The 24177-nt window shown below is 39.3% G+C and overlaps 31 non-coding genes across 31 annotated transcripts; all 31 read right to left on the reverse strand.

Annotated features, from left to right (window-relative positions):
• Positions 1–328: 328 nt before the first annotated feature.
• On the reverse strand, positions 329–469 carry LOC144542709 (U4 spliceosomal RNA). Its single transcript, XR_013507406.1, has one exon. It is a non-coding gene; the product is annotated as a U4 spliceosomal RNA (small nuclear RNA).
• A 636-nt stretch (positions 470–1105) lies between these two features.
• Positions 1106–1246, reverse strand: LOC144542681 (U4 spliceosomal RNA). The gene has a single exon (XR_013507379.1). It is a non-coding gene; the product is annotated as a U4 spliceosomal RNA (small nuclear RNA).
• Positions 1247–1882: 636 nt separating this feature from the next.
• On the reverse strand, positions 1883–2023 carry LOC144542682 (U4 spliceosomal RNA). Its single transcript, XR_013507380.1, has one exon. It is a non-coding gene; the product is annotated as a U4 spliceosomal RNA (small nuclear RNA).
• Positions 2024–2659: 636 nt separating this feature from the next.
• On the reverse strand, positions 2660–2800 carry LOC139922617 (U4 spliceosomal RNA). Its single transcript, XR_011785152.1, has one exon. It is a non-coding gene; the product is annotated as a U4 spliceosomal RNA (small nuclear RNA).
• Positions 2801–3436: 636 nt separating this feature from the next.
• LOC144542683 (U4 spliceosomal RNA) lies at positions 3437–3577 on the reverse strand. The gene has a single exon (XR_013507381.1). It is a non-coding gene; the product is annotated as a U4 spliceosomal RNA (small nuclear RNA).
• Positions 3578–4213: 636 nt separating this feature from the next.
• On the reverse strand, positions 4214–4354 carry LOC144542702 (U4 spliceosomal RNA). The gene has a single exon (XR_013507400.1). It is a non-coding gene; the product is annotated as a U4 spliceosomal RNA (small nuclear RNA).
• A 636-nt stretch (positions 4355–4990) lies between these two features.
• On the reverse strand, positions 4991–5131 carry LOC144542705 (U4 spliceosomal RNA). Its single transcript, XR_013507403.1, has one exon. It is a non-coding gene; the product is annotated as a U4 spliceosomal RNA (small nuclear RNA).
• A 649-nt stretch (positions 5132–5780) lies between these two features.
• On the reverse strand, positions 5781–5921 carry LOC144542715 (U4 spliceosomal RNA). The gene has a single exon (XR_013507413.1). It is a non-coding gene; the product is annotated as a U4 spliceosomal RNA (small nuclear RNA).
• A 636-nt stretch (positions 5922–6557) lies between these two features.
• Positions 6558–6698, reverse strand: LOC144542684 (U4 spliceosomal RNA). The gene has a single exon (XR_013507382.1). It is a non-coding gene; the product is annotated as a U4 spliceosomal RNA (small nuclear RNA).
• A 636-nt stretch (positions 6699–7334) lies between these two features.
• On the reverse strand, positions 7335–7475 carry LOC144542711 (U4 spliceosomal RNA). The gene has a single exon (XR_013507409.1). It is a non-coding gene; the product is annotated as a U4 spliceosomal RNA (small nuclear RNA).
• A 636-nt stretch (positions 7476–8111) lies between these two features.
• LOC144542686 (U4 spliceosomal RNA) lies at positions 8112–8252 on the reverse strand. The gene has a single exon (XR_013507383.1). It is a non-coding gene; the product is annotated as a U4 spliceosomal RNA (small nuclear RNA).
• A 636-nt stretch (positions 8253–8888) lies between these two features.
• LOC144542687 (U4 spliceosomal RNA) lies at positions 8889–9029 on the reverse strand. The gene has a single exon (XR_013507384.1). It is a non-coding gene; the product is annotated as a U4 spliceosomal RNA (small nuclear RNA).
• Positions 9030–9665: 636 nt separating this feature from the next.
• LOC144542701 (U4 spliceosomal RNA) lies at positions 9666–9805 on the reverse strand. Its single transcript, XR_013507399.1, has one exon. It is a non-coding gene; the product is annotated as a U4 spliceosomal RNA (small nuclear RNA).
• Positions 9806–10441: 636 nt separating this feature from the next.
• Positions 10442–10582, reverse strand: LOC144542688 (U4 spliceosomal RNA). Its single transcript, XR_013507385.1, has one exon. It is a non-coding gene; the product is annotated as a U4 spliceosomal RNA (small nuclear RNA).
• Positions 10583–11231: 649 nt separating this feature from the next.
• LOC144542689 (U4 spliceosomal RNA) lies at positions 11232–11372 on the reverse strand. Its single transcript, XR_013507386.1, has one exon. It is a non-coding gene; the product is annotated as a U4 spliceosomal RNA (small nuclear RNA).
• A 629-nt stretch (positions 11373–12001) lies between these two features.
• On the reverse strand, positions 12002–12142 carry LOC144542674 (U4 spliceosomal RNA). Its single transcript, XR_013507371.1, has one exon. It is a non-coding gene; the product is annotated as a U4 spliceosomal RNA (small nuclear RNA).
• Positions 12143–12772: 630 nt separating this feature from the next.
• Positions 12773–12913, reverse strand: LOC144542699 (U4 spliceosomal RNA). The gene has a single exon (XR_013507396.1). It is a non-coding gene; the product is annotated as a U4 spliceosomal RNA (small nuclear RNA).
• A 636-nt stretch (positions 12914–13549) lies between these two features.
• On the reverse strand, positions 13550–13690 carry LOC144542675 (U4 spliceosomal RNA). Its single transcript, XR_013507372.1, has one exon. It is a non-coding gene; the product is annotated as a U4 spliceosomal RNA (small nuclear RNA).
• A 169-nt stretch (positions 13691–13859) lies between these two features.
• LOC144542719 (U4 spliceosomal RNA) lies at positions 13860–14000 on the reverse strand. The gene has a single exon (XR_013507416.1). It is a non-coding gene; the product is annotated as a U4 spliceosomal RNA (small nuclear RNA).
• Positions 14001–14636: 636 nt separating this feature from the next.
• LOC144542712 (U4 spliceosomal RNA) lies at positions 14637–14777 on the reverse strand. The gene has a single exon (XR_013507410.1). It is a non-coding gene; the product is annotated as a U4 spliceosomal RNA (small nuclear RNA).
• A 649-nt stretch (positions 14778–15426) lies between these two features.
• Positions 15427–15567, reverse strand: LOC144542710 (U4 spliceosomal RNA). Its single transcript, XR_013507407.1, has one exon. It is a non-coding gene; the product is annotated as a U4 spliceosomal RNA (small nuclear RNA).
• A 636-nt stretch (positions 15568–16203) lies between these two features.
• Positions 16204–16344, reverse strand: LOC144542703 (U4 spliceosomal RNA). Its single transcript, XR_013507401.1, has one exon. It is a non-coding gene; the product is annotated as a U4 spliceosomal RNA (small nuclear RNA).
• Positions 16345–16993: 649 nt separating this feature from the next.
• LOC144542690 (U4 spliceosomal RNA) lies at positions 16994–17134 on the reverse strand. The gene has a single exon (XR_013507388.1). It is a non-coding gene; the product is annotated as a U4 spliceosomal RNA (small nuclear RNA).
• Positions 17135–17783: 649 nt separating this feature from the next.
• LOC144542692 (U4 spliceosomal RNA) lies at positions 17784–17924 on the reverse strand. Its single transcript, XR_013507390.1, has one exon. It is a non-coding gene; the product is annotated as a U4 spliceosomal RNA (small nuclear RNA).
• Positions 17925–18573: 649 nt separating this feature from the next.
• Positions 18574–18714, reverse strand: LOC144542700 (U4 spliceosomal RNA). Its single transcript, XR_013507397.1, has one exon. It is a non-coding gene; the product is annotated as a U4 spliceosomal RNA (small nuclear RNA).
• A 636-nt stretch (positions 18715–19350) lies between these two features.
• On the reverse strand, positions 19351–19491 carry LOC144542704 (U4 spliceosomal RNA). The gene has a single exon (XR_013507402.1). It is a non-coding gene; the product is annotated as a U4 spliceosomal RNA (small nuclear RNA).
• A 649-nt stretch (positions 19492–20140) lies between these two features.
• LOC144542693 (U4 spliceosomal RNA) lies at positions 20141–20281 on the reverse strand. Its single transcript, XR_013507391.1, has one exon. It is a non-coding gene; the product is annotated as a U4 spliceosomal RNA (small nuclear RNA).
• Positions 20282–20917: 636 nt separating this feature from the next.
• Positions 20918–21058, reverse strand: LOC144542697 (U4 spliceosomal RNA). The gene has a single exon (XR_013507394.1). It is a non-coding gene; the product is annotated as a U4 spliceosomal RNA (small nuclear RNA).
• Positions 21059–21688: 630 nt separating this feature from the next.
• LOC144542698 (U4 spliceosomal RNA) lies at positions 21689–21829 on the reverse strand. Its single transcript, XR_013507395.1, has one exon. It is a non-coding gene; the product is annotated as a U4 spliceosomal RNA (small nuclear RNA).
• Positions 21830–22466: 637 nt separating this feature from the next.
• LOC144542718 (U4 spliceosomal RNA) lies at positions 22467–22607 on the reverse strand. The gene has a single exon (XR_013507415.1). It is a non-coding gene; the product is annotated as a U4 spliceosomal RNA (small nuclear RNA).
• Positions 22608–23158: 551 nt separating this feature from the next.
• On the reverse strand, positions 23159–23299 carry LOC139922614 (U4 spliceosomal RNA). The gene has a single exon (XR_011785151.1). It is a non-coding gene; the product is annotated as a U4 spliceosomal RNA (small nuclear RNA).
• Positions 23300–24177: the final 878 nt, after the last annotated feature.

The raw sequence follows: 24177 nt of genomic DNA on the forward strand, positions 1-24177 counted from the left end.
CAAGGGAAAAGTCTGTCGGGACAGCAACAAACAATGCTATTATGTTTGACATTTTCAGACCATTTTTCAAATCAAGTTAAACAGTGCCCCTAGTGGGTGGGATTAGTAAAAGTAATCCGTTTTTTGCAGAGCTTGATGGCAAAATTCCCGCTGCTATATGACCCCATTGTGGAAATTTAAACCTGGGTCTGTCAACTAAAGATCAAATGTTTCTTGTTTTTTGTTGGGGATAACCAGAACGGTTGGAATCTTTAAACTTGCGATACCAGCAAAAGCTAAGGGTCCATGATTATGGTAAAGAACATTCACATTGAAACAATGTATTTAGTCTCCTTGGAGACTAGCAAACATTGCCATGGCTGACTATATTTCAAGTCATCCTGGCGGGGTATTGGGTTAAGTTTTCAACCAGCAATAATCACGTCTCAGTAGACCTTCATAGACTACGATATTGCCTCTGCGAAAGAATACTGTCAAGGAGTCACATGTTTGATCTGGTCTTGCTCTCGCACGCACAACACACACGGCGCATTTCTAAATTATTACTGGGTGTACTTTTTAGTCAAGTACAACATTTTATAATGCAAGCATGATCAGAGTGTGCTATCTTTTAATAACGAGTTCAAAGTTCAATTAGAAATGAAGTGTATAAAAATAAAGAGGATTAGTTGAGTGTACAAGCGAATGTACATGGAAAGCATTCTGGGTAATGTGAAGACAGACACCCATAGTTTGCAAGCTGAAGCTGCACTACTTGCTATGCAACGCAATGCATTGCAAGGGAAAAGTCTGTCGGGACAGCAACAAACAATGCTATTATGTTTGACATTTTCAGACCATTTTTCAAATCAAGTTAAACAGTGCCCCTAGTGGGTGGGATTAGTAAAAGTAATACGTTTTTTGCAGAGCTTGATGGCAAAATTCCCGCTGCTATATGACCCCATTGTGGAAATTTAAACCTGGGTCTGTCAACTAAAGATCAAATGTTTCTTGTTTTTTGTTGGGGGTAACCAGAACGGTTGGAATCTTTAAACTTGCGATACCAGCAAAAGTTAAGGGTCCATGATTATGGTAAAGAAGATTCACATTGAAACAATGTATTTAGTCTCCTTGGAGACTAGCAAAAATTGCCATGGCTGACTATATTTCAAGTCATCCTGGCGGGGTATTGGGTTAAGTTTTCAACCAGCAATAATCACGTCTCAGTAGACCTTCATAGACTACGATATTGCCTCTGCGAAAGAATACTGTCAAGGAGTCACATGTTTGATCTGGTCTTGCTCTCGCACGCACAACACACACGGCGCATTTCTAAATTCTTACTGGGTGTACTTTTTAGTCAAGTACAACATTTTATAATGCAAGCATGATCAGAGTGTGCTATCTTTTAATAACGAGTTCAAAGTTCAATTAGAAATGAAGTGTATAAAAATAAAGAGGATTAGTTGAGTGTACAAGCGAATGTACATGGAAAGCATTCTGGGTAATGTGAAGACAGACACCCATAGTTTGCAAGCTGAAGCTGCACTACTTGCTATGCAACGCAATGCATTGCAAGGGAAAAGTCTGTCGGGACAGCAACAAACAATGCTATTATGTTTGACATTTTCAGACCATTTTTCAAATCAAGTTAAACAGTGCCCCTAGTGGGTGGGATTAGTAAAAGTAATCCGTTTTTTGCAGAGCTTGATGGCAAAATTCCCGCTGCTATATGACCCCATTGTGGAAATTTAAACCTGGGTCTGTCAACTAAAGATCAAATGTTTCTTGTTTTTTGTTGGGGATAACCAGAACGGTTGGAATCTTTAAACTTGCGATACTAGCAAAAGCTAAGGGTCCATGATTATGGTAAAGAAGATTCACATTGAAACAATGTATTTAGTCTCCTTGGAGACTAGCAAAAATTGCCATGGCTGACTATATTTCAAGTCATCCTGGCGGGGTATTGGGTTAAGTTTTCAACCAGCAATAATCACGTCTCAGTAGACCTTCATAGACTACGATATTGCCTCTGCGAAAGAATACTGTCAAGGAGTCACATGTTTGATCTGGTCTTGCTCTCGCACGCACAACACACACGGCGCATTTCTAAATTATTACTGGGTGTACTTTTTAGTCAAGTACAACATTTTATAATGCAAGCATGATCAGAGTGTGCTATCTTTTAATAACGAGTTCAAAGTTCAATTAGAAATGAAGTGTATAAAAATAAAGAGGATTAGTTGAGTGTACAAGCGAATGTACATGGAAAGCATTCTGGGTAATGTGAAGACAGACACCCATAGTTTGCAAGCTGAAGCTGCACTACTTGCTATGCAACGCAATGCATTGCAAGGGAAAAGTCTGTCGGGACAGCAACAAACAATGCTATTATGTTTGACATTTTCAGACCATTTTTCAAATCAAGTTAAACAGTGCCCCTAGTGGGTGGGATTAGTAAAAGTAATACGTTTTTTGCAGAGCTTGATGGCAAAATTCCCGCTGCTATATGACCCCATTGTGGAAATTTAAACCTGGGTCTGTCAACTAAAGATCAAATGTTTCTTGTTTTTTGTTGGGGGTAACCAGAACGGTTGGAATCTTTAAACTTGCGATACCAGCAAAAGTTAAGGGTCCATGATTATGGTAAAGAAGATTCACATTGAAACAATGTATTTAGTCTCCTTGGAGACTAGCAAAAATTGCCATGGCTGACTATATTTCAAGTCATCCTGGCGGGGTATTGGGTTAAGTTTTCAACCAGCAATAATCACGTCTCAGTAGACCTTCATAGACTACGATATTGCCTCTGCGAAAGAATACTGTCAAGGAGTCACATGTTTGATCTGGTCTTGCTCTCGCACGCACAACACACACGGCGCATTTCTAAATTATTACTGGGTGTACTTTTTAGTCAAGTACAACATTTTATAATGCAAGCATGATCAGAGTGTGCTATCTTTTAATAACGAGTTCAAAGTTCAATTAGAAATGAAGTGTATAAAAATAAAGAGGATTAGTTGAGTGTACAAGCGAATGTACATGGAAAGCATTCTGGGTAATGTGAAGACAGACACCCATAGTTTGCAAGCTGAAGCTGCACTACTTGCTATGCAACGCAATGCATTGCAAGGGAAAAGTCTGTCGGGACAGCAACAAACAATGCTATTATGTTTGACATTTTCAGACCATTTTTCAAATCAAGTTAAACAGTGCCCCTAGTGGGTGGGATTAGTAAAAGTAATCCGTTTTTTGCAGAGCTTGATGGCAAAATTCCCGCTGCTATATGACCCCATTGTGGAAATTTAAACCTGGGTCTGTCAACTAAAGATCAAATGTTTCTTGTTTTTTGTTGGGGGTAACCAGAACGGTTGGAATCTTTAAACTTGCGATACCAGCAAAAGCTAAGGGTCCATGATTATGGTAAAGAAGATTCACATTGAAACAATGTATTTAGTCTCCTTGGAGACTAGCAAAAATTGCCATGGCTGACTATATTTCAAGTCATCCTGGCGGGGTATTGGGTTAAGTTTTCAACCAGCAATAATCACGTCTCAGTAGACCTTCATAGACTACGATATTGCCTCTGCGAAAGAATACTGTCAAGGAGTCACATGTTTGATCTGGTCTTGCTCTCGCACGCACAACACACACGGCGCATTTCTAAATTATTACTGGGTGTACTTTTTAGTCAAGTACAACATTTTATAATGCAAGCATGATCAGAGTGTGCTATCTTTTAATAACGAGTTCAAAGTTCAATTAGAAATGAAGTGTATAAAAATAAAGAGGATTAGTTGAGTGTACAAGCGAATGTACATGGAAAGCATTCTGGGTAATGTGAAGACAGACACCCATAGTTTGCAAGCTGAAGCTGCACTACTTGCTATGCAACGCAATGCATTGCAAGGGAAAAGTCTGTCGGGACAGCAACAAACAATGCTATTATGTTTGACATTTTCAGACCATTTTTCAAATCAAGTTAAACAGTGCCCCTAGTGGGTGGGATTAGTAAAAGTAATCCGTTTTTTGCAGAGCTTGATGGCAAAATTCCCGCTGCTATATGACCCCATTGTGGAAATTTAAACCTGGGTCTGTCAACTAAAGATCAAATGTTTCTTGTTTTTTGTTGGGGGTAACCAGAACGGTTGGAATCTTTAAACTTGCGATACCAGCAAAAGCTAAGGGTCCATGATTATGGTAAAGAAGATTCACATTGAAACAATGTATTTAGTCTCCTTGGAGACTAGCAAAAATTGCCATGGCTGACTATATTTCAAGTCATCCTGGCGGGGTATTGGGTTAAGTTTTCAACCAGCAATAATCACATCTCAGTAGACCTTCATAGACTACGATATTGCCTCTGCGAAAGAATACTGTCAAGGAGTCACATGTTTGATCTGGTCTTGCTCTCGCACGCACAACACACACGGCGCATTTCTAAATTCTTACTGGGTGTACTTTTTAGTCAAGTACAACATTTTATAATGCAAGCATGATCAGAGTGTGCTATCTTTTAATAACGAGTTCAAAGTTCAATTAGAAATGAAGTGTATAATAATAAAGAGGATTAGTTGAGTGTACAAGCGAATGTACATGGAAAGCATTCTGGGTAATGTGAAGACAGACACCCATAGTTTGCAAGCTGAAGCTGCACTACTTGCTATGCAACCCAATGCATTGCAAGAGAAAAGTCTGTCGGGACAGCAACAAACAATGCTATTATGTTTGACATTTTCAGACCATTTTTCAAATCAAGTTAAACAGTGCCCCTAGTGGGTGGGATTAGTAAAAGTAATACGTTTTTTGCAGAGCTTGATGGCAAAATTCCCGCTGCTATATGACCCCATTGTGGAAATTTAAACCTGGGTCTGTCAACTAAAGATCAAATGTTTCTTGTTTTTTGTTGGGGGTAACCAGAACGATTGGAATCTTTAAACTTGCGATACCAGCAAAAGCTAAGGGTCCATGATTATGGTAAAGAAGATTCACATTGAAACAATGTATTTAGTCTCCTTGGAGACTAGCAAAAATTGCCATGGCTGACTATATTTCAAGTCATTCTGGCGGGGTATTGGGTTAAGTTTTCAACCAGCAATAATCACGTCTCAGTAGACCTTCATAGACTACGATATTGCCTCTGCGAAAGAATACTGTCAAGGAGTCACATGTTTGATCTGGTCTTGCTCTCGCACGCACAACACACACGGCGCATTTCTAAATTATTACTGGGTGTACTTTTTAGTCAAGTACAACATTTTATAATGCAAGCATGATCAGAGTGTGCTATCTTTTAATAACGAGTTCAAAGTTCAATTAGAAATGAAGTGTATAATAATAAAGAGGATTAGTTGAGTGTACAAGCGAATGTACATGGAAAGCATTCTGGGTAATGTGAAGACAGACACCCATAGTTTGCAAGCTGAAGCTGCACTACTTGCTATGCAACGCAATGCATTGCAAGGGAAAAGTCTGTCGGGACAGCAACAAACAATGCTATTATGTTTGACATTTTCAGACCATTTTTCAAATCAAATTAAACAGTGCCAGGTGGGATTAGTGTGAACAGGTGGGATTAGTAAACGTAATCCGTTTTTTGCAGAGCTTGATGGCAAAATTCCAGCTGCTGTATGACCCCATTGTGGAAATTTAAACCTGGGTCTGTCAACTAACGATCAAATGTTTCTTGTTTTTTGTTGGGGGTAACCAGAACGGTTGGAATCTTTAAACCTGCGATAACGGCAAAAGCTAAGGGTCCATGATTATGGTTAAAAAGATTCACATTGAAACAATGTATTTAGTCTGCTTGGAGACTAGCAAAAATTGCCATGGCTGACTATATTTCAAGTCATCCTGGCGGGGTATTGGGTTAAGTTTTCAACCAGCAATAATCACGTCTCAGTAGACCTTCATAGACTACGATATTGCCTCTGCGAAAGAATGCTGTCAAGGAGTCACATGTTTGATCTGGTTTTGCTCTCGCACGCACAACACACACGGCGCATTTCTAAATTATTACTGGGTGTACTTTTTAGTCAAGTACAACATTTTATAATGCAAGCATGATCAGAGTGTGCTATCTTTTAATAACGAGTTCAAAGTTCAATTAGAAATGAAGTGTATAAAAATAAAGAGGATTAGTTGAGTGTACAAGCGAATGTACATGGAAAGCATTCTGGGTAATGTGAAGACAGACACCCATAGTTTGCAAGCTGAAGCTGCACTACTTGCTATGCAACGCAATGCATTGCAAGGGAAAAGTCTGTCGGGACAGCAACAAACAATGCTATTATGTTTGACATTTTCAGACCATTTTTCAAATCAAGTTAAACAGTGCCCCTAGTGGGTGGGATTAGTAAAAGTAATACGTTTTTTGCAGAGCTTGATGGCAAAATTCCCGCTGCTATATGACCCCATTGTGGAAATTTAAACCTGGGTCTGTCAACTAAAGATCAAATGTTTCTTGTTTTTTGTTGGGGGTAACCAGAACGGTTGGAATCTTTAAACTTGCGATACCAGCAAAAGCTAAGGGTCCATGAATATGGTAAAGAAGATTCACATTGAAACAATGTATTTAGTCTCCTTGGAGACTAGCAAAAATTGCCATGGCTGACTATATTTCAAGTCATCCTGGCGGGGTATTGGGTTAAGTTTTCAACCAGCAATAATCACGTCTCAGTAGACCTTCATAGACTACGATATTGCCTCTGCGAAAGAATACTGTCAAGGAGTCACATGTTTGATCTGGTCTTGCTCTCGCACGCACAACACACACGGCGCATTTCTAAATTATTACTGGGTGTACTTTTTAGTCAAGTACAACATTTTATAATGCAAGCATGATCAGAGTGTGCTATCTTTTAATAACGAGTTCAAAGTTCAATTAGAAATGAAGTGTATAAAAATAAAGAGGATTAGTTGAGTGTACAAGCGAATGTACATGGAAAGCATTCTGGGTAATGTGAAGACAGACACCCATAGTTTGCAAGCTGAAGCTGCACTACTTGCTATGCAACGCAATGCATTGCAAGGGAAAAGTCTGTCGGGACAGCAACAAACAATGCTATTATGTTTGACATTTTCAGACCATTTTTCAAATGAAGTTAAACAGTGCCCCTAGTGGGTGGGATTAGTAAAAGTAATCCGTTTTTTGCAGAGCTTGATGGCAAAATTCCCGCTGCTATATGACCCCATTGTGGAAATTTAAACCTGGGTCTGTCAACTAAAGATCAAATGTTTCTTGTTTTTTGTTGGGGGTAACCAGAACGGTTGGAATCTTTAAACTTGCGATACCAGCAAAAGCTAAGGGTCCATGATTATGGTAAAGAAGATTCACATTGAAACAATGTATTTAGTCTCCTTGGAGACTAGCCAAAATTGCCATGGCTGACTATATTTCAAGTCATCCTGGCGGGGTATTGGGTTAAGTTTTCAACCAGCAATAATCACGTCTCAGTAGACCTTCATAGACTACGATATTGCCTCTGCGAAAGAATAGTGTCAAGGAGTCACATGTTTGATCTGGTCTTGCTCTCGCACGCACAACACACACGGCGCATTTCTAAATTCTTACTGGGTGTACTTTTTAGTCAAGTACAACATTTTATAATGCAAGCATGATCAGAGTGTGCTATCTTTTAATAACGAGTTCAAAGTTCAATTAGAAATGAAGTGTATAAAAATAAAGAGGATTAGTTGAGTGTACAAGCGAATGTACATGGAAAGCATTCTGGGTAATGTGAAGACAGACACCCATAGTTTGCAAGCTGAAGCTGCACTACTTGCTATGCAACGCAATGCATTGCAAGGGAAAAGTCTGTCGGGACAGCAACAAACAATGCTATTATGTTTGACATTTTCAGACCATTTTTCAAATCAAGTTAAACAGTGCCCCTAGTGGGTGGGATTAGTAAAAGTAATATGTTTTTTGCAGAGCTTGATGGCAAAATTCCCGCTGCTATATGACCCCATTGTGGAAATTTAAACCTGGGTCTGTCAACTAAAGATCAAATGTTTCTTGTTTTTTGTTGGGGGTAACCAGAACGATTGGAATCTTTAAACTTGCGATACCAGCAAAAGCTAAGGGTCCATGATTATGGTAAAGAAGATTCACATTGAAACAATGTATTTAGTCTCCTTGGAGACTAGCAAAAATTGCCATGGCTGACTATATTTCAAGTCATCCTGGCGGGGTATTGGGTTAAGTTTTCAACCAGCAATAATCACGTCTCAGTAGACCTTCATAGACTACGATATTGCCTCTGCGAAAGAATACTGTCAAGGAGTCACATGTTTGATCTGGTCTTGCTCTCGCACGCACAACACACACGGCGCATTTCTAAATTATTACTGGGTGTACTTTTTAGTCAAGTACAACATTTTATAATGCAAGCATGATCAGAGTGTGCTATCTTTTAATAACGAGTTCAAAGTTCAATTAGAAATGAAGTGTATAATAATAAAGAGGATTAGTTGAGTGTACAAGCGAATGTACATGGAAAGCATTCTGGGTAATGTGAAGACAGACACCCATAGTTTGCAAGCTGAAGCTGCACTACTTGCTATGCAACCCAATGCATTGCAAGAGAAAAGTCTGTCGGGACAGCAACAAACAATGCTATTATGTTTGACATTTTCAGACCATTTTTCAAATCAAGTTAAACAGTGCCCCTAGTGGGTGGGATTAGTAAAAGTAATACGTTTTTTGCAGAGCTTGATGGCAAAATTCCCGCTGCTATATGACCCCATTGTGGAAATTTAAACCTGGGTCTGTCAACTAAAGATCAAATGTTTCTTGTTTTTTGTTGGGGGTAACCAGAACGGTTGGAATCTTTAAACTTGCGATACCAGCAAAAGCTAAGGGTCCATGATTAGGGTAAAGAAGATTCACATTGAAACAATGTATTTAGTCTCCTTGGAGACTAGCAAAAATTGCCATGGCTGACTATATTTCAAGTCATCCTGGCGGGGTATTGGGTTAAGTTTTCAACCAGCAATAATCACGTCTCAGTAGACCTTCATAGACTACGATATTGCCTCTGCGAAAGAATACTGTCAAGGAGTCACATGTTTGATCTGGTCTTGCTCTCGCACGCACAACACACACGGCGCATTTCTAAATTATTACTGGGTGTACTTTTTAGTCAAGTACAACATTTTATAATGCAAGCATGATCAGAGTGTGCTATCTTTTAATAACGAGTTCAAAGTTCAATTAGAAATGAAGTGTATAAAAATAAAGAGGATTAGTTGAGTGTACAAGCGAATGTACATGGAAAGCATTCTGGGTAATGTGAAGACAGACACCCATAGTTTGCAAGCTGAAGCTGCACTACTTGCTATGCAACGCAATGCATTGCAAGGGAAAAGTCTGTCGGGACAGCAACAAACAATGCTATTATGTTTGACATTTTCAGACCATTTTTCAAATCAAGTTAAACAGTGCCCCTAGTGGGTGGGATTAGTAAAAGTAATACGTTTTTTGCAGAGCTTGATGGCAAAATTCCCGCTGCTATATGACCCCATTGTGGAAATTTAAACCTGGGTCTGTCAACTAAAGATCAAATGTTTCTTGTTTTTTGTTGGGGGTAACCAGAACGGTTGGAATCTTTAAACTTGCGATACCAGCAAAAGCTAAGGGTCCATGATTATGGTAAAGAAGATTCACATTGAAACAATGTATTTAGTCTCCTTGGAGACTAGCAAAAATTGCCATGGCTGACTATATTTCAAGTCATCCGGCGGGGTATTGGGTTAAGTTTTCAACCAGCAATAATCACGTCTCAGTAGACCTTCATAGACTACGATATTGCCTCTGCGAAAGAATACTGTCAAGGAGTCACATGTTTGATCTGGTCTTGCTCTCGCACGCACAACACACACGGCGCATTTCTAAATTATTACTGGGTGTACTTTTTAGTCAAGTACAACATTTTATAATGCAAGCATGATCAGAGTGTGCTATCTTTTAATAACGAGTTCAAAGTTCAATTAGAAATGAAGTGTATAATAATAAAGAGGATTAGTTGAGTGTACAAGCGAATGTACATGGAAAGCATTCTGGGTAATGTGAAGACAGACACCCATAGTTTGCAAGCTGAAGCTGCACTACTTGCTATGCAACCCAATGCATTGCAAGAGAAAAGTCTGTCGGGACAGCAACAAACAATGCTATTATGTTTGACATTTTCAGACCATTTTTCAAATCAAGTTAAACAGTGCCCCTAGTGGGTGGGATTAGTAAAAGTAATACGTTTTTTGCAGAGCTTGATGGCAAAATTCCCGCTGCTATATGACCCCATTGTGGAAATTTAAACCTGGGTCTGTCAACTAAAGATCAAATGTTTCTTGTTTTTTGTTGGGGGTAACCAGAACGGTTGGAATCTTTAAACTTGCGATACCAGCAAAAGCTAAGGGTCCATGATTATGGTAAAGAAGATTCACATTGAAACAATGTATTTAGTCTCCTTGGAGACTAGCAAAAATTGCCATGGCTGACTATATTTCAAGTCATCCTGGCGGGGTATTGGGTTAAGTTTTCAACCAGCAATAATCACGTCTCAGTAGACCTTCATAGACTACGATATTGCCTCTGCGAAAGAATACTGTCAAGGAGTCACATGTTTGATCTGGTCTTGCTCTCGCACGCACAACACACACGGCGCATTTCTAAATTATTACTGGGTGTACTTTTTAGTCAAGTACAACATTTTATAATGCATGCATGATCAGAGTGTGCTATCTTTTAATAACGAGTTCAAAGTTCAATTAGAAATGAAGTGTATAAAAATAAAGAGGATTAGTTGAGTGTACAAGCGAATGTACATGGAAAGCATTCTGGGTAATGTGAAGACAGACACCCATAGTTTGCAAGCTGAAGCTGCACTACTTGCTATGCAACGCAATGCATTGCAAGGGAAAAGTCTGTCGGGACAGCAACAAACAATGCTATTATGTTTGACATTTTCAGACCATTTTTCAAATCAAGTTAAACAGTGCCAGGTGGGATTAGTGTGAACAGGTGGGATTAGTAAACGTAATCCGTTTTTTGCAGAGCTTGATGGCAAAATTCCAGCTGCTGTATGACCCCATTGTGGAAATTTAAACCTGGGTCTGTCAACTAACGATCAAATGTTTCTTGTTTTTTGTTGGGGGTAACCAGAACGGTTGGAATCTTTAAACCTGCGATACCGGCAAAAGCTAAGGGTCCATGATTATGGTTAAAAAGATTCACATTGAAACAATGTATTTAGTCTCCTTGGAGACTAGCAAAAATTGCCATGGCTGACTATATTTCAAGTCATCCTGGCGGGGTATTGGGTTAAGTTTTCAACCAGCAATAATCACGTCTCAGTAGACCTTCATAGACTACGATATTGCCTCTGCGAAAGAATGCTGTCAAGGAGTCACATGTTTGATCTGGTCTTGCTCTCGCACGCACAACACACACGGCGCATTTCTAAATTATTACTGGGTGTACTTTTTAGTCAAGTACAACATTTTATAATGCAAGCATGATCAGAGTGTGCTATCTTTTAATAACGAGTTCAAAGTTCAATTAGAAATGAAGTGTATAAAAATAAAGAGGATTAGTTGAGTGTACAAGCGAATGTACATGGAAAGCATTCTGGGTAATGTGAAGACAGACACCCATAGTTTGCAAGCTGAAGCTGCACTACTTGCTATGCAACGCAATGCATTGCAAGGGAAAAGTCTGTCGGGACAGCAACAAACAATGCTATTATGTTTGACATTTTCAGACCATTTTTCAAATCAAGTTAAACAGTGCCCCTAGTGGGTGGGATTAGTAAAAGTAATCCGTTTTTTGCAGAGCTTGATGGCAAAATTGCCGCTGCTATATGACCCCATTGTGGAAATTTAAACCTGGGTCTGTCAACTAAAGATCAAATGTTTTTTGTTGGGGGTAACCAGAACGGTTGGAATCTTTAAACTTGCGATACCAGCAAAAGCTAAGGGTCCATGATTATGGTAAAGAAGATTCACATTGAAACAATGTATTTAGTCTCCTTGGAGACTAGCAAAAATTGCCATGGCTGACTATATTTCAAGTCATCCTGGCGGGGTATTGGGTTAAGTTTTCAACCAGCAATAATCACGTCTCAGTAAACCTTCATAGACTACGATATTGCCTCTGCGAAAGAATACTGTCAAGGAGTCACATGTTTGATCTGGTCTTGCTCTCGCACGCACAACACACACGGCGCATTTCTAAATTATTACTGGGTGTACTTTTTAGTCAAGTACAACATTTTATAATGCAAGCATGATCAGAGTGTGCTATCTTTTAATAACGAGTTCAAAGTTCAATTAGAAATGAAGTGTATAAAAATAAAGAGGATTAGTTGAGTGTACAAGCGAATGTACATGGAAAGCATTCTGGGTAATGTGAAGACAGACACCCATAGTTTGCAAGCTGAAGCTGCACTACTTGCTATGCAACGCAATGCATTGCAAGGGAAAAGTCTGTCGGGACAGCAACAAACAATGCTATTATGTTTGACATTTTCAGACCATTTTTCAAATCAAGTTAAACAGTGCCAGGTGGGATTAGTAAACGTAATCCGTTTTTTGCAGAGCTTGATGGCAAAATTCCAGCTGCTGTATGACCCCATTGTGGAAATTTAAACCTGGGTCTGTCAACTAACGATCAAATGTTTCTTGTTTTTTGTTGGGGGTAACCAGAACGGTTGGAATCTTTAAACCTGCGATACCGGCAAAAGCTAAGGGTCCATGATTATGGTTAAAAAGATTCACATTGAAACAATGTATTTAGTCTCCTTGGAGACTAGCAAAAATTGCCATGGCTGACTATATTTCAAGTCATCCTGGCGGGGTATTGGGTGAAGTTTTCAACCAGCAACAATCACGTCTCAGTAGACCTTCATAGACTACGATATTGCCTCTGCGAAAGAATGCTGTCAAGGAGTCACATGTTTGATCTGGTCTTGCTCTCGCACGCACAACACACACGGCGCATTTCTAAATTATTACTGGGTGTACTTTTTAGTCAAGTACAACATTTTATAATGCAAGCATGATCAGAGTGTGCTATCTTTTAATAACGAGTTCAAAGTTCAATTAGAAATGAAGTGTATAAAAATAAAGAGGATTAGTTGAGTGTACAAGCGAATGTACATGGAAAGCATTCTGGGTAATGTGAAGACAGACACCCATAGTTTGCAAGCTGAAGCTGCACTACTTGCTATGCAACGCAATGCATTGCAAGGGAAAAGTCTGTCGGGACAGCAACAAACAATGCTATTATGTTTGACATTTTCAGACCATTTTTCAAATCAAGTTAAACAGTGCCCCTAGTGGGTGGGATTAGTAAAAGTAATCCGTTTTTTGCAGAGCTTGATGGCAAAATTCCCGCTGCTATATGACCCCATTGTGGAAATTTAAACCTGGGTCTGTCAACTAAAGATCAAATGTTTCTTGTTTTTTGTTGGGGGTAACCAGAACGGTTGGAATCTTTAAACTTGCGATACCAGCAAAAGCTAAGGGTCCATGATTATGGTTAAAAAGATTCACATTGAAACAATGTATTTAGTCTCCTTGGAGACTAGCAAAAATTGCCATGGGTGACTATATTTCAAGTCATCCTGGCGGGGTATTGGGTTAAGTTTTCAACCAGCAATAACCACGTCTCAGTAGACCTTCATAGACTACGATATTGCCTCTGCGCAAAAATTCTGTTTAACATTTACATGTTTGATCTGGGCTGGGTCTCACATCCACAACACACATGGCGCATTTCTAAATTCTTACTGGGTGTAAGAATTACACCCAGATTACACCCGACAAAAGCTAAGGGTCCATGATTATGGTAAAGAAGATTCACATTGAAACAATGTGTTTAGTCTCCTTGGAGACTAGCAAAAATTGCCATGGCTGACTATATTTCAAGTCATCCTGGCAGGGTATTGGGTTAAGTTTTTAACCAGCAATAATCACGTCTCAGTAGACCTTCATAGACTACAATATTGCCTCTGCGAAAGTATACTGTCAAGGAGTCACATGTTTGATCTGGTCTTGCTCTCGCACGCACAACACACACGGCGCATTTCTAAATTATTACTGGGTGTACTTTTTAGTCAAGTACAACATTTTATAATGCAAGCATGATCAGAGTGTGCTATCTTTTAATAACGAGTTCAAAGTTCAATTAGAAATGAAGTGTATAATAATAAAGAGGATTAGTTGAGTGTACAAGCGAATGTACATGGAAAGCATTCTGGGTAATGTGAAGACAGACACCCATAGTTTGCAAGCTGAAGCTGCACTACTTGCTATGCAACCCAATGCATTGCAAGAGAAAAGTCTGTCGGGACAGCAACAAACAATGCTATTATGTTTGACATTTTCAGACCATTTTTCAAATCAAGTTAAACAGTGCCCCTAGTGGGTGGGATTAGTAAAAGTAATACGTTTTTTGCAGAGCTTGATGGCAAAATTCCCGCTGCTATATGACCCCATTGTGGAAATTTAAACCTGGGTCTGTCAACTAAAGATCAAATGTTTCTTGTTTTTTGTTGGGGGTAACCAGAACGGTTGGAATCTTTAAACTTGCGATACCAGCAAAAGCTAAGGGTCCATGATTATGGTAAAGAAGATTCACATTGAAACAATGTATTTAGTCTCCTTGGAGACTAGCAAAAATTGCTATGGCTGACTATATTTCAAGTCATCCTGGCGGGGTATTGGGTTAAGTTTTCAACCAGCAATAATCACGTCTCAGTAGACCTTCATAGACTACGATATTGCCTCTGCGAAAGAATACTGTCAAGGAGTCACATGTTTGATCTGGTCTTGCTCTCGCACGCACAACACACACGGCGCATTTCTAAATTATTACTGGGTGTACTTTTTAGTCAAGTACAACATTTTATAATGCAAGCATGATCAGAGTGTGCTATCTTTTAATAACGAGTTCAAAGTTCAATTAGAAATGAAGTGTATAATAATAAAGAGGATTAGTTGAGTGTACAAGCGAATGTACATGGAAAGCATTCTGGGTAATGTGAAGACAGACACCCATAGTTTGCAAGCTGAAGCTGCACTACTTGCTATGCAACGCAATGCATTGCAAGGGAAAAGTCTGTCGGGACAGCAACAAACAATGCTATTATGTTTGACATTTTCAGACCATTTTTCAAATCAAGTTAAACAGTGCCAGGTGGGATTAGTGTGAACAGGTGGGATTAGTAAAGGTAATCCGTTTTTTGCAGAGCTTGATGGCAAAATTCCAGCTGCTATATGACCCCATTGTGGAAATTTAAACCTGGGTCTGTCAACTAACGATCAAATGTTTCTTGTTTTTTGTTGGGGGTAACCAGAACGGTTGGAATCTTTAAACCTGCGATACCGGCAAAAGCTAAGGGTCCATGATTATGGTTAAAAAGATTCACATTGAAACAATGTATTTAGTCTCCTTGGAGACTAGCAAAAATTGCCATGGCTGACTATATTTCAAGTCATCCTGGCGGGGTATGGGGTGAAGTTTTCAACCAGCAACAATCACGTCTCAGTAGACCTTCATAGACTACGATATTGCCTCTGCGAAAGAATGCTGTCAAGGAGTCACATGTTTGATCTGGTCTTGCTCTCGCACGCACAACACACACGGCGCATTTCTAAATTATTACTGGGTGTACTTTTTAGTCAAGTACAACATTTTATAATGCAAGCATGATCAGAGTGTGCTATCTTTTAATAACGAGTTCAAAGTTCAATTAGAAATGAAGTGTATAAAAATAAAGAGGATTAGTTGAGTGTACAAGCGAATGTACATGGAAAGCATTCTGGGTAATGTGAAGACAGACACCCATAGTTTGCAAGCTGAAGCTGCACTACTTGCTATGCAACCCAATGCATTGCAAGAGAAAAGTCTGTCGGGACAGCAACAAACAATGCTATTATGTTTGACATTTTCAGACCATTTTTCAAATCAAGTTAAACAGTGCCCCTAGTGGGTGGGATTAGTAAAAGTAATACGTTTTTTGCAGAGCTTGATGGCAAAATTCCCGCTGCTATATGACCCCATTGTGGAAATTTAAACCTGGGTCTGTCAACTAAAGATCAAATGTTTCTTGTTTTTTGTTGGGGGTAACCAGAACGGTTGGAATCTTTAAACTTGCGATACCAGCAAAAGCTAAGGGTCCATGATTATGGTAAAGAAGATTCACATTGAAACAATGTATTTAGTCTCCTTGGAGACTAGCAAAAATTGCCATGGCTGACTATATTTCAAGTCATCCTGGCGGGGTATTGGGTTAAGTTTTCAACCAGCAATAATCACGTCTCAGTAGACCTTCATAGACTACGACATTGCCTCTGCGAAAGAATACTGTCAAGCAGTCACATGTTTGATCTGGTCTTGCTCTCGCACGCACAACACACACGGCGCATTTCTAAATTATTACTGGGTGTACTTTTTAGTCAAGTACAACATTTTATAATGCAAGCATGATCAGAGTGTGCTATCTTTTAATAACGAGTTCAAAGTTCAATTAGAAATGAAGTGTATAAAAATAAAGAGGATTAGTTGAGTGTACAAGCGAATGTACATGGAAAGCATTCTGGATAATGTGAAGACAGACACCCATAGTTTGCAAGCTGAAGCTGCACTACTTGCTATGCAACGCAATGCATTGCAAGGGAAAAGTCTGTCGGGACAGCAACAAACAATGCTATTATGTTTGACATTTTCAGACCATTTTTCAAATCAAGTTAAACAGTGCCAGGTGGGATTAGTGTGAACAGGTGGGATTAGTAAACGTAATCCGTTTTTTGCAGAGCTTGATGGCAAAATTCCAGCTGCTGTATGACCCCATTGTGGAAATTTAAACCTGGGTCTGTCAACTAACGATCAAATGTTTCTTGTTTTTTGTTGGGGGTAACCAGAACGGTTGGAATCTTTAAACCTGCGATACCGGCAAAAGCTAAGGGTCCATGATTATGGTTAAAAAGATTCACATTGAAACAATGTATTTAGTCTCCTTGGAGACTAGCAAAAATTGCCATGGCTGACTATATTTCAAGTCATCCTGGCGGGGTATTGGGTTAAGTTTTCAACCAGCAATAATCACGTCTCAGTAGACCTTCATAGACTACGATATTGCCTCTGCGAAAGAATGCTGTCAAGGAGTCACATGTTTGATCTGGTCTTGCTCTCGCACGCACAACACACACAGCGCATTTCTAAATTATTACTGGGTGTACTTTTTAGTCAAGTACAACATTTTATAATGCAAGCATGATCAGAGTGTGCTATCTTTTAATAACGAGTTCAAAGTTCAATTAGAAATGAAGTGTATAATAATAAAGAGGATTAGTTGAGTGTACAAGCGAATGTACATGGAAAGCATTCTGGGTAATGTGAAGACAGACACCCATAGTTTGCAAGCTGAAGCTGCACTACTTGCTATGCAACGCAATGCATTGCAAGGGAAAAGTCTGTCGGGACAGCAACAAACAATGCTATTATGTTTGACATTTTCAGACCATTTTTCAAATCAAGTTAAACAGTGCCAGGTGGGATTAGTGTGAACAGGTGGGATTAGTAAACGTAATCCGTTTTTTGCAGAGCTTGATGGCAAAATTCCAGCTGCTGTATGACCCCATTGTGGAAATTTAAACCTGGGTCTGTCAACTAACGATCAAATGTTTCTTGTTTTTTGTTGGGGGTAACCAGAACGGTTGGAATCTTTAAACCTGCGATACCGGCAAAAGCTAAGGGTCCATGATTATGGTTAAAAAGATTCACATTGAAACAATGTATTTAGTCTCCTTGGAGACTAGCAAAAATTGCCATGGCTGACTATATTTCAAGTCATCCTGGCGGGGTATTGGGTTAAGTTTTCAACCAGCAATAATCACGTCTCAGTAGACCTTCATAGACTACGATATTGCCTCTGCGAAAGAATGCTGTCAAGGAGTCACATGTTTGATCTGGTCTTGCTCTCGCACGCACAACACACACGGCGCATTTCTAAATTATTACTGGGTGTACTTTTTAGTCAAGTACAACATTTTATAATGCAAGCATGATCAGAGTGTGCTATCTTTTAATAACGAGTTCAAAGTTCAATTAGAAATGAAGTGTATAAAAATAAAGAGGATTAGTTGAGTGTACAAGCGAATGTACATGGAAAGCATTCTGGGTAATGTGAAGACAGACACCCATAGTTTGCAAGCTGAAGCTGCACTACTTGCTATGCAACGCAATGCATTGCAAGGGAAAAGTCTGTCGGGACAGCAACAAACAATGCTATTATGTTTGACATTTTCAGACCATTTTTCAAATCAAGTTAAACAGTGCCAGGTGGGATTAGTGTGAACAGGTGGGATTAGTAAAGGTAATCCGTTTTTTGCAGAGCTTGATGGCAAAATTCCAGCTGCTATATGACCCCATTGTGGAAATTTAAACCTGGGTCTGTCAACTAACGATCAAATGTTTCTTGTTTTTTGTTGGGGGTAACCAGAACGGTTGGAATCTTTAAACCTGCGATACCGGCAAAAGCTAAGGGTCCATGATTATGGTTAAAAAGATTCACATTGAAACAATGTATTTAGTCTCCTTGGAGACTAGCAAAAATTGCCATGGCTGACTATATTTCAAGTCATCCTGGCGGGGTATTGGGTGAAGTTTTCAACCAGCAACAATCACGTCTCAGTAGACCTTCATAGACTACGATATTGCCTCTGCGAAAGAATGCTGTCAAGGAGTCACATGTTTGATCTGGTCTTGCTCTCGCACGCACAACACACACGGCGCATTTCTAAATTATTACTGGGTGTACTTTTTAGTCAAGTACAACATTTTATAATGCAAGCATGATCAGAGTGTGCTATCTTTTAATAACGAGTTCAAAGTTCAATTAGAAATGAAGTGTATAAAAATAAAGAGGATTAGTTGAGTGTACAAGCGAATGTACATGGAAAGCATTCTGGGTAATGTGAAGACAGACACCCATAGTTTGCAAGCTGAAGCTGCACTACTTGCTATGCAACCCAATGCATTGCAAGAGAAAAGTCTGTCGGGACAGCAACAAACAATGCTATTATGTTTGACATTTTCAGACCATTTTTCAAATCAAGTTAAACAGTGCCCCTAGTGGGTGGGATTAGTAAAAGTAATACGTTTTTTGCAGAGCTTGATGGCAAAATTCCCGCTGCTATATGACCCCATTGTGGAAATTTAAACCTGGGTCTGTCAACTAAAGATCAAATGTTTCTTGTTTTTTGTTGGGGGTAACCAGAACGGTTGGAATCTTTAAACTTGCGATACCAGCAAAAGCTAAGGGTCCATGATTATGGTAAAGAAGATTCACATTGAAACAATGTATTTAGTCTCCTTGGAGACTAGCAAAAATTGCCATGGCTGACTATATTTCAAGTCATCCTGGCGGGGTATTGGGTTAAGTTTTCAACCAGCAATAATCACGTCTCAGTAGACCTTCATAGACTACGACATTGCCTCTGCGAAAGAATACTGTCAAGCAGTCACATGTTTGATCTGGTCTTGCTCTCGCACGCACAACACACACGGCGCATTTCTAAATTCTTACTGGGTGTACTTTTTAGTCAAGTACAACATTTTATAATGCAAGCATGATCAGAGTGTGCTATCTTTTAATAACGAGTTCAAAGTTCAATTAGAAATGAAGTGTATAAAAATAAAGAGGATTAGTTGAGTGTACAAGCGAATGTACATGGAAAGCATTCTGGATAATGTGAAGACAGACACCCATAGTTTGCAAGCTGAAGCTGCACTACTTGCTATGCAACGCAATGCATTGCAAGGGAAAAGTCTGTCGGGACAGCAACAAACAATGCTATTATGTTTGACATTTTCAGACCATTTTTCAAATCAAGTTAAACAGTGCCAGGTGGGATTAGTGTGAACAGGTGGGATTAGTAAACGTAATCCGTTTTTTGCAGAGCTTGATGGCAAAATTCCAGCTGCTGTATGACCCCATTGTGGAAATTTAAACCTGGGTCTGTCAACTAACGATCAAATGTTTCTTGTTTTTTGTTGGGGGTAACCAGAACGGTTGGAATCTTTAAACCTGCGATACCGGCAAAAGCTAAGGGTCCATGATTATGGTTAAAAAGATTCACATTGAAACAATGTATTTAGTCTCCTTGGAGACTAGCAAAAATTGCCATGGCTGACTATATTTCAAGTCATCCTGGCGGGGTATTGGGTTAAGTTTTCAACCAGCAATAATCACGTCTCAGTAGACCTTCATAGACTACGATATTGCCTCTGCGAAAGAATGCTGTCAAGGAGTCACATGTTTGATCTGGTCTTGCTCTCGCACGCACAACACACACAGCGCATTTCTAAATTATTACTGGGTGTACTTTTTAGTCAAGTACAACATTTTATAATGCAAGCATGATCAGAGTGTGCTATCTTTTAATAACGAGTTCAAAGTTCAATTAGAAATGAAGTGTATAAAAATAAAGAGGATTAGTTGAGTGTACAAGCGAATGTACATGGAAAGCATTCTGGGTAATGTGAAGACAGACACCCATAGTTTGCAAGCTGAAGCTGCACTACTTGCTATGCAACGCAATGCATTGCAAGGGAAAAGTCTGTCGGGACAGCAACAAACAATGCTATTATGTTTGACATTTTCAGACCATTTTTCAAATCAAGTTAAACAGTGCCCCTAGTGGGTGGGATTAGTAAAAGTAATACGTTTTTTGCAGAGCTTGATGGCAAAATTCCCGCTGCTATATGACCCCATTGTGGAAATTTAAACCTGGGTCTGTCAACTAAAGATCAAATGTTTCTTGTTTTTTGTTGGGGGTAACCAGAACGGTTGGAATCTTTAAACTTGCGATACCAGCAAAAGCTAAGGGTCCATGATTATGGTAAAGAAGATTCACATTGAAACAATGTGTTTAGTCTCCTTGGAGACTAGCAAAAATTGCCATGGCTGACTATATTTCAAGTCATCCTGGCGGGGTATTGGGTTAAGTTTTCAACCAGCAATAATCACGTCTCAGTAGACCTTCATAGACTACGATATCGCCTCTGCGAAAGAATACTGTCAAGGCGTCACATGTTTGATCTGGTCTTGCTCTCGCACGCACAACACACACGGCGCATTTCTAAATTATTACTGGGTGTACTTTTTAGTCAAGTACAACATTTTATAATGCAAGCATGATCAGAGTGTGCTATCTTTTAATAACGAGTTCAAAGTTCAATTAGAAATGAAGTGTATAAAAATAAAGAGGATTAGTTGAGTGTACAAGCGAATGTACATGGAAAGCATTCTGGGTAATGTGAAGACAGACACCCATAGTTTGCAAGCTGAAGCTGCACTACTTGCTATGCAACGCAATGCATTGCAAGGGAAAAGTCTGTCGGGACAGCAACAAACAATGCTATTATGTTTGACATTTTCAGACCATTTTTCAAATCAAGTTAAACAGTGCCAAGTGGGATTAGTAAACGTAATCCGTTTTTTGCAGAGCTTGATGGCAAAATTCCAGCTGCTATATGACCCCATTGTGGAAATTTAAACCTGGGTCTGTCAACTAACGATCAAATGTTTCTTGTTTTTTGTTGGGGGTAACCAGAACGGTTGGAATCTTTAAACCTGCGATACCGGCAAAAGCTAAGGGTCCATGATTATGGTTAAAAAGACTCACATTGAAACAATGTATTTAGTCTCCTTAAAGACTAGCAAAAATTGCCATGGCTGACTATATTTCAAGTCATCCTGGCGGCGTATTGGGTTAAGTTTTCAACCAGCAATAACCACGTCTCAGTAGACCTTCATAGACTACGATATTGCCTCTGCGCAAAAATTCTGTTTAACATTTACATGTTTGATCTGGGCTGGGTCTCACATCCACAACACACATGGCACATTTCTAAATTCTTACTGGGTGTACTTTTTAGTCAAGTACAACATTTTATGATGCAAGCATGATCAGAGTGTGCTATCTTTTAATAACGAGTACAAAGTTCAATTAGAAATGAAGTGTATAATAATAAAGAGGATTAGTTGAGTGTATAATCGAATGTACATGCAAAGCATTCTGGGTAATGTGAAGACAGACACCCTTAGTTTGCAAGCTGAAGCTGCACTACTTGCTATGCAACCCAATACATTGCAAGGGAAAAGTCTGTCGGGACAGCAACAAACAATGCTATTATGTTTGACATTTTCAGACCATTTTTCAAATCAAGTTAAACAGTGCTCCTAGTGGGTGGGATTAGTAAAATTAATACGTTTTTTTGCAGAGCTTGATGGCAAAATTCCCGCTGCTATATGACCCCATTGTGGAAATTTAAATCTGGGTCTGTCAACTAACGATCAAATGTTTCTTGTTTTTTGTTGGGGGTAACCAGAACGGTTGGAATCTTTAAACCTGCGATACCGGCAAAAGCTAAGGGTCCATGATTATGGTTAAAAAGATTCACATTGAAACAATGTATTTAGTCTCCTTGGAGACTAGCAAAAATTGCCATGGCTGACTATATTTCAAGTCATCCTGGCGGGGTATTGGGTTAAGTTTTCAGCCAGCAATAACCACGTCTCAGTAGACCTTCATAGACTACGATATTGCCTCTGCGAAAGAATACTGTCAAGGAGTCACATGTTTGATCTGGTCTTGCTCTCGCACGCACAACACACACAGCGCATTTCTAAATTATTACTGGGTGTACTTTTTAGTCAAGTACAACATTTTATAATGCAAGCATGATCAGAGTGTGCTATCTTTTAATAACGAGTTCAAAGTTCAAATAGAAATGAAGTCTATAAAAATAAAGAGGATTAGTTGAGTGTACAAGCGAATGTACATGGAAAGCATTCTGGGTAATGTGAAAACAGACACCCATAGTTTGCAAGCTGAAGCTGCACTACTTGCTATGCAACCCAATGCATTGCAAGGGAAAAGTCTGTCGGGACAGCAACAAACAATGCTATTATGTTTGACATTTTCAGACCATTTTTCAAATCAAGTTAAACAGCGCCCCTAGTGGGTGGGATTAGTAAAACTAATCAGTTTGGGAAAGATTCAGTTCTGCGGAACTTGAAGGCAAAATTCCCGCTGCTATATGAGTGACTGAGCCGAAGCTAAGAGTCGATGAATACGGTTGAGAATATTCACATTGGAACAATTTATTCAGTCTCCTTGGAGACTAGCAAAAATTGCCGTGGTTGATTGTATCTCAAGTCATCCTCGAGGGGTATTGGGTTAAGTTTTCAACTAGCAATAATCACGTCTCAGTAGACCTTCATAGACTACGATATTGCTTCTGAGAAAGAATACTGTCAAGCAGTCACATGTTTGATCTGGACTTGCTATCGCACGCACAACACACACGGCGCATTTCTAAATTCTTACTGGGTGTACTTTTTAGTCTAGTACAACATTTTATGTTGCAAGCATAAAAAGGATTTGTGAGTAAAACGTTCGTACGCACGTTTTAAGCACAGATTTGTGCGTACACACTGTTTGTGAATGAGGCCCATTGTGAGTTGAAGTCTTTTGATCGAAATCACTTGTTCTTGCTCGATAAAACAAGACACAAGATCACCTTCACTAAACAGCGGGACCTACCTGCTCTCACCGCCGGAGACGGACGCTGCTTTCCGGGAGGCGCCGAAGAGTCGGTAGGAGGACTGGCTGGGTCGCAGCGACTTTTATCCATATAAGTTTGGCGACTTTTTCCATATTTGTTTGGCGACTATTATTGTCTGATCTTATTACTGTGTGGGCTGAAGCGCTTGAGGTTTTGTATGGATTTTGAAAGCTTATCATTAGCCAAGATAGGAAGGATCTGTTTTGTTGTCATACTGTGAATGTTGACACTGAAGTGAGGAAACGCACTGAATCGCCTTGCCATGTATTTGGTACCAAATTAAAGGGAAAGTTGTGTATTTTTAAATGGAAAAACTTTGAAAAAATTTGACCATATGGCCTTAGTGTGGTACATTCCAAAAGAAATATGGCAGTTATATCACACTTGATACCATCTTTTTAAAGAAGAATTTGAAAATGTAAATGACAGTTGTCAGGGCATAAAACCAAATATCTGTTGATCTTTACAAATCAAGACTCGATATTCTAACAATGGCATACCCGTCAGTGCTGAAAAAAGATTTTTTTAAATCGAAAATCGAATCGAATCGTGACCTTAAAATC

Source organism: Centroberyx gerrardi, chromosome 17, assembly GCF_048128805.1.
Source record: "Centroberyx gerrardi isolate f3 chromosome 17, fCenGer3.hap1.cur.20231027, whole genome shotgun sequence".
Classification (NCBI taxonomy): Eukaryota; Metazoa; Chordata; class Actinopteri; order Beryciformes; family Berycidae; genus Centroberyx; species Centroberyx gerrardi.